This window comes from Pan paniscus, chromosome 8 (genome assembly GCF_029289425.2).
Source record: "Pan paniscus chromosome 8, NHGRI_mPanPan1-v2.0_pri, whole genome shotgun sequence".
NCBI lineage: Eukaryota > Metazoa > Chordata > Mammalia > Primates > Hominidae > Pan > Pan paniscus.
This window is the reverse complement of record NC_073257.2, coordinates 59,562,347-59,574,007: the sequence shown is the minus strand read 5'-3', so window position 1 is coordinate 59,574,007 and position 11,661 is coordinate 59,562,347. Positions and strand designations below refer to the sequence as shown.

Sequence of the window (11,661 nt, the reverse complement as noted above, 5' to 3'; positions counted from 1 at the left end):
GCTATATAGGAAGCATGGTGCCGGCATCTGCTCAGCTTCTGGGAAGGCCTCTGGAGGGACCTTACAGTCATGGTAGAAGGTGAAGGCGGAGCCAACATCACGTAGCGAGAGTGGGAGCAAGAGAGGTGGGGGGAGGTGCCACACACTTTTAAGCAGCCAGATCCTGTCAGAGCTCAAGATGGTGAGGACAGCATCAGGCCATGAGGGATCCGCCCCCTGACCTAAACACCTCCCACCAGGCCCCACCTCCAACACTGGGGATCACATTTCAACATGAAATTTGGAGGGGATATCCAAACTATATCAGTGACTGAGTCACTTACTCTCTCTCTGAGCCTCAGTTTCCTCACATTTCTATACAGGGTGGGCTCCCAGTTACAACTGCTGCCTTTCGAACCACCCCAGAGCCAGTAGCATAAAATCCTCATGTATAATGTTCACAGATTCTGTGGGTCAGCAGTTCTGGAGGGCACAGCAAGGTGCTTGTCTCTGACCCAACAAGTAAGGGGACTCAGTCTCAGTTGGGAAGACCTGAAGGTTGAGTGACTCTAGGGCAGAGGGTTGCAACCATCTGGATGCCTCTTCACTCACATGTTGGGCCCCTGGTGAGATGGCTGGAAGGCCAGGCTCAACTGGGACTGCCCCTGCGCTCCTACATGTAGCTTCTCCAGCATGGTGGCCTCAGGGTAGCAAGTGGTAGGGCTCCACCATCTCCCAGTGGACAAGAAGGACACCACATTGCCTTCTGTGAGTTAGCGTCAGGAGTCACATGGCATCACTTCCCCGGTGCCCTATCAGTTGAAGACACCACAAGCCACCCTAGCTTCAAGGAAAGGGGACACAGACCCAATCTGTCAATGAGAAGAGTGTCAACGAATCTGGGGACTGTTTTTAAATCCACCACAAGTGGTGCTCAGAATATTTAACAACTGGTGCGGCACAACCCACTCACCTGAATGGCTGCTGTCTGCAGGGGTGGAGCAGAGCTCGAGTAGCGGCCCCTGCAGGGCCAGGCCTCAACCCTTAGTGCTGGATGGCGGGGTGTCTGTGGGGCCCCAGGGGAGGCTCCTGGGTGTTGGGGGTGCAGCAGCTATTCACCAACATGTCTTAGTCTTTTCAGACTGACATACAAAATACCATAAATAGGTGGCTTAAATAACAGACACTTATTTTGCACAGTTCTGGAGGCTGGGAAGTCTAAGATCAATTCAGTTCCTGGGGAGGGCCTCTTCCTGGCTTGCGGACGGCTGCCTTTTTGACACGTCCTCCCATGACCTTTCCTCTGTGCTTACACGTGGTCACGGGGGGAAGAGCTCTCTCTCTCTCCTGCTCTTTTCATAAGATCACTATACCATCATGAGGGCCCCGCCCTCATAACCTCATCTAACCCTAATTAGCTTCCAAAGGCTCATCTCCAAACACCAGCAAACTGGGGGTAAGGGCTTCAACAATACACAATCAGACTATAACACAGCAAGGCAGGGGCCCTTCGGGAGTTTAACAACCTTTTAGTAGTTGTATCAGTGTGCGTCTCTTGGATCCCAGCCCTGGGTGAGAATTCTTATTCCTTTTCTTTCAGTTCAAGTCCTGCTCTGTGTGCAGACTTGCTTTCAGTTCTGAGCCATTGCCTAGCTGCTTCCTGCCAAAGCTCTTTAGAAAGGACTTAGAGGGGCCAGGCGTGGTGGCTCAGTCTGTAATCCCAGCACTTTGGGAGAACGAGGCGGGCAGATCATGAGGTCAGGAGATCGAGGCCATCCTGGCTAACATGGTGAAACCCCATCTCTACTAAAAAATACAAAAAAAATCAGCTGGGCATGGTGGCGGGCCTCTGTAGTCCCAGCTTACTCAGGAGGCTGAGGCAGGAGAATGGCGTGAACCCGAGACGCAGAGATTGCAGTGAGCATAGATAGTGCCACTGCACTCCAGCCTGGGTGATAGAGCGAGACTCTGTCAAAAGAAAAAGAAAAAGAAAAAAGAAAGAAAGGAAGAAAGGAAGGACTTAGAGGATCTCTCTGCCCTGCAAGCTCCCCTGACCACTGGTTTGATGGGTTCTTTTGCAGCCCACCCCAAAACAGGCCTCATGTGGCCAAACAGGAGCCTTGAGAAGAGCTGCAGCCAAGGAAATTTGGTCAAGTCCAAGTACGTGCCCAGGAAGGGGATCTGCTTAAGCAGAGTCATGAAGTTGATCATCTCCCCTGATGGGGCAGAATGGACATCACCCCCACTGCCTCCCTGCCAGCAGAGAAATGTGGGACAGGCCTGGAAGCAAGAGGTCTCCTCAGATTAGAGGGGAAGCTCTCTCTGCCTGGGGTCAGAGCTGGAGCAGCATGGGAGTAAGGGGTCACAGCCCCATGTGCTGACTCCCACCAGGTGACCCCCATGGCACCTGAGGAAGGAAGCAAAGGGGCCCTGGCCAGGACACCAGCAGCATCCACAGCACCTGCTAATCATTTTTGCCGGAGTAATCTTTCGGGCACTTCTGTTAAAGCAGACACACTCCACAGGTGCTTTTGCAATTGCTCTTTGGAATTTGTTAAAAAGCACACCTATGTTTTTAAAGATAATTTGGAGTCTGCCTAGTTTAATTTCAGCATAGGGGAAAAATAAGGGAATAGTGACAAAGTTTCTTTGCTTGAACAAACTTGAGTCAGGCTCCTGAACCTTCTAGGCTCATCTGTGTACTTTCTTGTAAAATCCAATTTGAGCAAGAACCCCCCTAAGTCAATTCAGCAAGAACTCCCCTTGTTCCTATCTGACCACTCCCAATATCCGATCAGGGTCCTCATCCTCCACCTTCCCAGGTGATGTCTGGTCACCCTGGCCTTTCTTCAGCAGGTCTCCTGTTAGGTCAGTTTAGCCAGCATCACCCTCACCCCTGGCATTTCCTCTTGGTAATTTTCCATCTTTCAACTCCTACCTGCTCCATGGCTCCAAGTCTCAACTTCTCATGCTGTTTTTAGAATGAGCCTGACTGTATATTGAGGTCTCTTTTCGCTTATTGCAATAGTCCTGAATAAAATCTGGTTTTACTACTTTATCGTCTAGCTCTGGTTTTTCTTTGCCATAGGTATTCCCTACCTGTAGCCTTGCCATAGCTCTATCATCGTTGCTTTTTAATTCCCTCCAAGAGATGATATCTACATATACTCCCTCTCTATCCTCAGATCAATGTTTTGCATTTCCTAGGAGCTGAATTCCTTTTCTTCCATTGCAGCACTGGCTGGGAGAGAAGGCACAACATGGTCCAGCATACTGAGCCCCAAGTTTGTCCTGCAGCATGATTTGAGACACAGTGTTCGTGCCGCACAGAATTCTGTGAGCCGTCCAATAGCCTTTCATACATTTGTTTTCTGCTTAAACTACAGAGTAGATGCTCTTGTCAGCACCTAAGAACATTCTCTATTACACAGAACTACACCCTAATGACATTTTATCTGTTTACGTGTCCTCTCAGAAAAGCTGTGAGCCCCTTGAAGGCAGGAACTTTATTTGTTTTTAAACATTCAGGGCCTAGTAGATAGCAGGCTTCCAACAAATATTTTTGAATAACAACAAACAGGAGTATGGACTTTGGGAACAGGAGAGCCTAGTAGCCAGAGAGCCTGAGCCAATCCTTGATGGCCTCCAATTCTGAGAAGACTCTCTGGGCCCCCTTAGGCTCCCTGTGGAAGAAAGCTTACCCAGTCAATCCTAATAAAAATACTTCTGAGACAGATCTAACAGGACAAAGTGGAGTCTCTCCACTCTTTCAGTAGCTCCTTCACCCCAGGTGCTGTTTGGGGTTCTGACACTGCCATGGCATGGCCAGCAGGATGGCCCCTAGGGCTCCTGGGGCTGCTCTATAAGAGCTTCCCACCCCTGACCTGCAATCCATGAGGGCAAGGCCAGATCCGGGCACATGCCCATCCGTGTTGTTCTCATGCTCTCAGGGGGTAGAGCTACTGTGTTGGACTTGGCATGTTTAGGGTCACCTCCCTGAGGGTTGACAACCTGAGCAAAATCAGCATTCCCTTGGCAAGGAATAAAGGGGGAATGGATTTGTGGTCAGCAACCCACATCGTTGGTCAGCAACCCACCGCCAAGCATTCTGCCTGCAACGGGGTGGGGCTGGCCAGGGGAGGCTCCTCAGGGAAGGTGAAAGCTGTGCAGAGTTTTGCAGGATGACTCAGTGCTTATCAGGTAGACAGATAAGGAAGAACATTCCAGGGAGAGGGAGGAATGCTAACAACAGCAGGGGATCTGGTCTGTACTAGACATGCCAAAGGAATGGTGTGTCCATATCAACAGAGGAAGGAGAGACAGAAGAGAAAGAGCTTGTCAGGGCCTGAGTCAGAGCGGGCTCATGCTGTGGGGCTAAGAAGCTCAAACAATTTCCAGAGACAGTGGGGAAGCTTTACAGGGACAGGCAGGGGAGGATCTTAACCCGGCTTTCGTAAGCCTCTGGCTTGAGTATGGAAGGTGAGTCTGGGACAGGGAGCCCAGCGCCGAAGTGTTGCAACACTATAGGGAGACATACAGACCAATTCCCTCCCACCTAACAGCTCTGTGCTTTGGGGTCCTGGGTTAGTTTCCTGGGAGAAGGCTGGCCTTGGCTACCTCTGTCCTTGACCAAGGACATCGTTTTAAATATTTGTGATGTGTCCTAGGCCACTGCATCTCTGTCCCTGTAGTGAAGAGAAGATACTGATTCCTAAGCTCCTACTCTGAGAACACAAATATCTGCAATACCTCGGTAAGCCCTAGGCCTGAGTGTGAGGTTGCAGGCACTTCCATGGCCCCATGCAGGTGTCCAAGTTCCCTCGTGGTATTTGGCCAAGGGGGGCCCTGTGTGATGCCCTAGCGCGGTGACCACCCGTGTTCCTGGCCCATGGGCATCTTCCACGGAATTCTGGGCTTAGCCTGGGGATTCATGCGGGCGCATCTCTGTGATCTGCTCTGGAGCAGGATGTACATCAGGTCTCTCAGACCTGAGTCCCTGGTGCCTGGCGCTCAGCCTTGACTGAAGTGCTCGGCCCACCCTGCTGGGCCAGCCAGCTCCTGCTCAGGGCCACAGCCCTGTAACCACGGCTTCCTCCCCAGGACTCAGGAATTCTCCCACTCCGGAATGCCTTGCTGCTGGGGTGACCAGGTCTTCACTTGTGAAACAGGAGTCAGCCACCTCAGCCCTGCGCCTGGCCTGGTGGAACATGGGTCACCGCCCCAACCTGGGGGCAGCCGCCCCATCCCAACGCAGTTGCTGCCGCTCTCCATGCCTCCCTGTGCCCAGCTAACCGGGGGACTTGTCCCCTGGGAAAACCTGGGTACCCAGGCTGCCTTTGGTTTCAGCCCCTACTTCTCTTCCCGGGCTGCCTTTGCTCCCCGGACGGCCCCTTTCCCCGGGCTGTGTTCACATCGGCTGGGAAGGGTCCCTTGCAGACACATCTTGGACGAGGTCGCGTCCCCCCTCGTGACCAGCAAACTCCTAAAAGCGGCCCTTGCCCCAGAGCCCCTGTAGCCTCCAACCGGCAGTCAGGAGGCAGCGCCGTCTCAGCGCCGCTTAGTGGCGCCAGGCGTGCTTGGAAATCCGCTTTCGCAGCGCCCCCTCGTAGCCGCCTCCGCCCGCAGAAAGGCGTTCCCTGGACAGAGAAGCGGGCGCGCGGGGGCGGGCGCGCGGGGGCGGGCGCGCGGGGGCGGGCGCGCGGGGGCGGGCGCGCGGGGGCGGGCGCGCGGGGGCGGGCGCGCGGGGCCTTGCCGGAGAACCTGACTCTCCGCAGCAGCAGTGGAAGCCGGAGTGACGCGTTGTGTTGAACACCAGTTTTTTGGAGCGCTGTGTGTTCTCACAGCTGAGCAGTCTGTTTCTCCAATCAGGTTTCAAAGCCACTTCAACTGCACTGGCCCCTGTGGGTCACTGCTGCACCGCCCTGGCCCATGTGGGTCCCTGAGGAGCGACCTGCCGGGGCCACCTGGCTGGACGAAAAAGACACACCTTGGACTTAAGCCGTGAGAAAAAAAAAACTTCATCAGTAAGAAACAAGTCAATAGACAAGTAAAAGACTAGGAGAAAATATGCATAAAACATAAAAAAGTGACTTGATTCCTGATTCTGGAGTATTTAAGAATTCCTATAACTCAACAAAAAGTTCAGTTTTTTAAAATGAGCAAAAGGCTTGGGTAAACTATTCACAAAGGAACGTAGACAAATGCCAGTACACACATGAGAAGCGCATACACATCCACAAACTTCAAACAAGCCCACCTCATGTATTTCTAGCGAGTAAGGAAAAGAACGCAAACACTTTTGAAAATTGTTTGGTTGTTTCTTGTAAATTTAAACAAATACCCTATTATATTATCCAGCGAGTCCATCCTTAGGTTTTTATCCAAGGATAAAGAGGTGAAAACTCATATCTAACAAATAGACTTATAAAAAGATGAAAATAGAAGCTTTATTCATAAAAGACAAAAACTAGAAATAACCCAAATATTCATTCACAGGAGAATGAATAAACAGACTAGGTTGAATCCATACAATGGAATGTTAGCAGACAATAAAAAGAAAATGAACTATTGATGCCCCCTACTGCACAGCAGAAGCTCTGAATCGTGTTCCTGAATGAAAGAAGTCAGGTATGAAAGAATAAACATTGTATGATTCCATTTATATGAAAATGAATCTGTGATTTAAAAATCAGACTAGTATTAGGTTGGTGCAAAAGTAATTGCGGTTTTTGCCTTTTTTTTTTTAATAATTGCTTTGGGGTTTATGGATGGAGTGGCATGGTAGAGGTTAGCTGAAGGGGGCATGAAATAACTTTTTGAGGGTGCTAGAGTGTTGTAAATCTTACAGTGGGGGAGGGACAGGAGTGCAGGCATTTGACAAAACACAGTGAATTGTGAAATTTAACATTTTTGAATTTCTTTGTATGTAAATTACCTGCCAATAAAAACATGACGAATAGAGCAGTTATGAGCATTTGTGTGTAGGTTTTTGTGCAAACTTAAATTATAATTTCTCTGATAAAAGCCCAGGAATGTGATTGTTGAGTAATATGGTAAGTGCATGTTTTTTGAGAAACTGTCAATCTATTTTTGGGAGTGGCTGTGTGTATCATGTTATATTCCCACAAGCAAGGGATGAGAAATTTGGTTTCTCTGCATCCTTGCTAGCATTTGGTTTTATCATTTTTTTTATTGATAAAAATGATAAAAATATCATTATATTTTTATTTCAACTGCTCAAATAAGTGTGCAGTGATTTCTCATTATCTCAATTTGCATTTCCCCAAAGGCTAATGATGTTAAATATATTTCCACATGCTGATTTGACTCGGCCATGAAATGTCTCTTCATGTCTATTGCCCAATTTCTTATCAGATTTTTTTTTTTTACTGTTGAGTTTTGAGAGCTCTTTATGCATTGTAAATGTGAGTCCTTTGTCAGATACGCAGTTTGCAAATATTTTCTCCCCTCCATAGCTTGTCCTTTCATCATCTTAACAGAATATTTTGCAGAGGCAAAGTTTTTAATTTTGATGAAGTCCAATTTATCAATTCTTTCTTTAGTGAATCGTACTTGGGTGCCATGCCTATGAACTCATCCTCAACTCCTAGGTCCAGATGATTTTCTCCTGTGTCTTCCTATCATAGCCAGAAACTAGAAAAGAACCAAAATGTCCCTCACTAAGAGAATGCTTAAACTAAGTGACACATCTATGCCAATATTCAGCAATAAAAAGAAACAAATTATTCATGCAAATAACTAAATGGATGGATCTCAAGAGCATTAGGCTAAGTGAAAAAAACCAATCTCAAAAAGTCACATACTGTACGATTTCACTTGTATAACATTCTTCCAGGGGCAAAATTATAAACAGTGAAAACAGATTAGTGGTTGGCAGGCGTTAGAGGCGGTGGTGGGGAAGTGTGACTACAAAGAGGTAGCAGGAGAGATCTTGGGATGATGGGATAGTTTTGTGTCTTGGTGGTTACAGGAATCTACACATGTGATACAATGTAATAGAAGAACACACATTGTGCTAATGTCAGTTTCCTTGTTTTGATATTGTTTTGTAGAATGTAAAACGTAAACAGTGGAGAAACTGGGTGAAGGATATTGGGACCCCTTCACAAATTCTTGTCAATCTATGATTATTTGAAAATTTAAAAGTCTAAACATGCATAAAATAAAAACCTAAAAGGCAAAAAAGTAATGCACGCACTTGATAAAAATCAAGTAGTACAAAAGAGTAAATGGTGAAAATAAATCTCTGCACCACTCTAGAGACCCCAGCCAAAGTCCTCTCCAAACTCTCTCACAGTTATTAAGTTTCTTGTATATGCTTCTAGAAATTCATCTTGCATATGCTTCTAGAAAATCAAGTAGTACAAAAGAGTAAGTGGTGAAAATAAATCTCTGCACCACTCCAGAACCCCCAGCCAAAGTCCTCTCCAAATTCTCTCACGATTGTTAAGTTTCCTGTATATGCTTCTAGAAATTCTCTAGGAATACGCAAAAATATATGTACTTTCCCTACTTCTCTAGCTTTTGTCTAATGCTAGTCTTCTTTCTATTTTTAATTATATGTATTTAATATATCTTTAGGAAAAATTAATACTTTTTAATGGCAGTGTAAGATTTCATTGTGAATGTACCATAATTTATTTAACCAATCTCTACTCATTTAATCTGTTTTTGGTTGTTTAGGCTGGTTTCGGTAGCTTGTTATTGGAAGTTATTGCAATAAACATTCTTATATTACTTTGTATCATCATAGGATAGACTCCTAAAATATTGTGTTTAGATCAAAGGGCATGTGGAATTGTACTTAAGATAGATTTTGTCAAGAAGTCCCCATTCTCATCAGTACAGAAGGAAAATACCAATTTCCTAAACCTCTTACTAAGACAGTACATCTTCAAAATTTGATCCTCACTCATCTGGTGGACAAAGTATAGTAATTCAGTGTTTTAGTTTGACTTCCCATGATGACAAGTGAAGCTTTAAACATGATGCTTTTTATATATGTAAAGGCCTTTTGTGTCGTTTTCCTGTGAACTGTTGGCTCAGGTCCGTCCTTCAGTGGAGTTTAGTGAATCTGCCTCGTTTCCCTAATCAATTCTGTCTCTTACCACTGGAAAGGAATACCACAGTTGTTTACCCATTCGTTGACGGACATTTGGATTGTTTCTCCTTTTCGGGTATTATGAATAATGCTGCTTTGAAAACACTTGTACAAGATATTGTGTGGACATAGGTTTTCAGTTCTCTTGGGTATGTATCTAGGAGTGGAATTCCTTGGTCATATGATAATACTACACCCAACTTTTTGAGGAACTACCAAACTGTTTTCCAAAGTGACAGCACCATCTTATGTTCACACCAGCAATGAACGGGGTTTTCAATTTCTCTGCATCTTCACCAACACTTCTTATTGCCTGTCTTTTTCTATGAAAGCCATCCTAATGGGTGTGTAGTTGTATCTTATTGCGGTTCTATTTGCACTTTCCTAATGACTAATAATGTCAAGCATCTTTTCAGGTGCTTTTTGATCATGAGTATATCTTCTTTGGACAAATATTTATTCAAATCATTTGCCCGTGTTTTAATTAGGTTATTGTCTTTTATTGCTGAATTGTTAGAGTTCTTCATATATTCTGGATACAAGTGGCTTATCAAATTTTATATATATATATATATATATATATATATGATTTGCAAATACTTCTTCCCATTCTGTGGGTTGCTTTTTGACTTTCTTGATGGTGTCCTTTGAAGCACAAAACCTGTCAATTTTGATAATGCCCCGCTTATTTTTTTTTGTTTGGTCACTTCTGCTTTTGGTGTTATATCTAATAATCCTTTTACCAATCCAAGGTCATGAACATTTGCCTCTATGGTTTTATAGTTTTAGCTCTTACATTTAGAACTTTGGTCCATTTTGAGTTAAGTTTTGTACATGATGTAAGGTAAGTGTCCAGCTTCATTCCTTCACATGTGGAAATCTGGTTGTCCCAGCATCATTTGTTAACGCTTTTTTTTAATCCTCTTGAATTGTCTTGGCACCTTTGTCAAAAATCAGTTAACCATAAATGTGAAGGTTTAATATTGGATTTTCAATTCTATTACATTTCTAGTATTGGGCTATCTTGATTACTAGACGTTGGTAGTAAGTTTGGTTTTCTTTGGGGTTTGGGGGGGTTGTTTTGTTTCATTTTGTTTTTGAGATAGGGTCTTGTTCTGTTGCCCAGGCTGGAGTGCAGTGCCTTGACCTCTTGGGCTCAAGTGATCCTCCCACCTCGGCCTCCCAAGTTGCTGGGACTACAGGCACACACCACCACACCCAGCTAATCTTTTTTTATTTTTTGTAGAGATGGGGTCTCATTATGTTGCCCAGGTTAATCTCAAACTCTGGGCTCAAGCAATCCTCCCAACTTAGCCTCCCAAAGTGCTGGCATTACAGGTGTGAGCCACTGCACCCAACCTGTATTAAGTTTTTAAATCAGGAAGTGTAGTCCTCTCTCTTTCAAGATCATGTTGGCTATTCTGGGTCTCTTGCATCTGCATATGAACTTCTGAGAAAAAGGCACACAATCTTTCAATCAAGATTGCATTGAATCTGTAGACCAATTTGGGAAACATTGACATCTTAACAATATTAAGTCTTCCAAATCCATGAACATAGGATGTTTTTTCATTTATTTAGGTCTTCTTTAATTTCCTTCAGTGGTGTTTTATTGTTTTCAGTACGTACAAGTCTTAGACTTATTTGTTGAATTTATTCATAAGCCTTTTATTTTGTCTGATGCCATTGTAAATGGAATTCTGTTCTTAATCTTATATTCAGATTATTCATTGCTAGTGTGTAGAAATACAATTGTTTTTCATATTGTTCTTGTATCTGCAATCTTGCTGAACTCATTTATTAGTTGTAATAGTTATTTTGTGAATTCCTTAGATTATGTCATCTGTAAATATAGTTTACATCTTTCTTTTCAATTTGGATGCTATTTTTTAAATTTACATACTTATTTGCATAATTGCCCTAGCTCAGATCTCTAATACAATGTTGAATAGAAGTGGTGAGCATGGACTTCCTTTCCTTCTTACTGGTCTTAGAAGGAAAGTATCCACTCTTTCACCCTTTGGGATGATGTCAGTTGTGGTTTTTCATAGATGTTCTTTATTAGATTTCATAAATTCTCCTCTATTTCTAGTTTTATGAGTGTTTTATCATGAAAGGATATTGATTTTGTCAAATGTTTTTTCTGCATCTATTGAGATTAGGTGGATTTTGTCCTTCATTTTATTAATGTGGTGTATTAATTAGATTTATTTTATTATGTTAAACCAACTTTGCATTTCTGAAATAAATTTCACTTGATTGTGATACATAATCATTTTTATATGTTTCTGGGTTTAGTGTGCTAGTATTTTGTTGATAATTTTTGTATTAATATTCATGAAAGATACTGCTGTGTTCTCTTAGAATGTCTTTTGTTTTGGTATCATGAGAATAATGACATCATAGAATGAGTTGAAGTTTGTTTCTTCTATTTTTGGAAAAGATTGTGAAGAATTGACAATAATCTTTTTTAAATGTTTGGGAAAACTAATCAGCGAAACCATTTGATACTGAGCTTTTTTGTGCATGGTGAGTTTCTTAATTACTAATTTAATCCCTTT

General features: G+C 44.0%; 1 protein-coding gene across 1 annotated transcript in view; it reads right to left on the bottom strand.

The window, feature by feature from the left end:
* LOC100969124 (anthrax toxin receptor-like) overlaps window positions 1–11,661 on the bottom strand; it is a 748,177-nt gene that overhangs the window by 169,496 nt on the left and 567,020 nt on the right.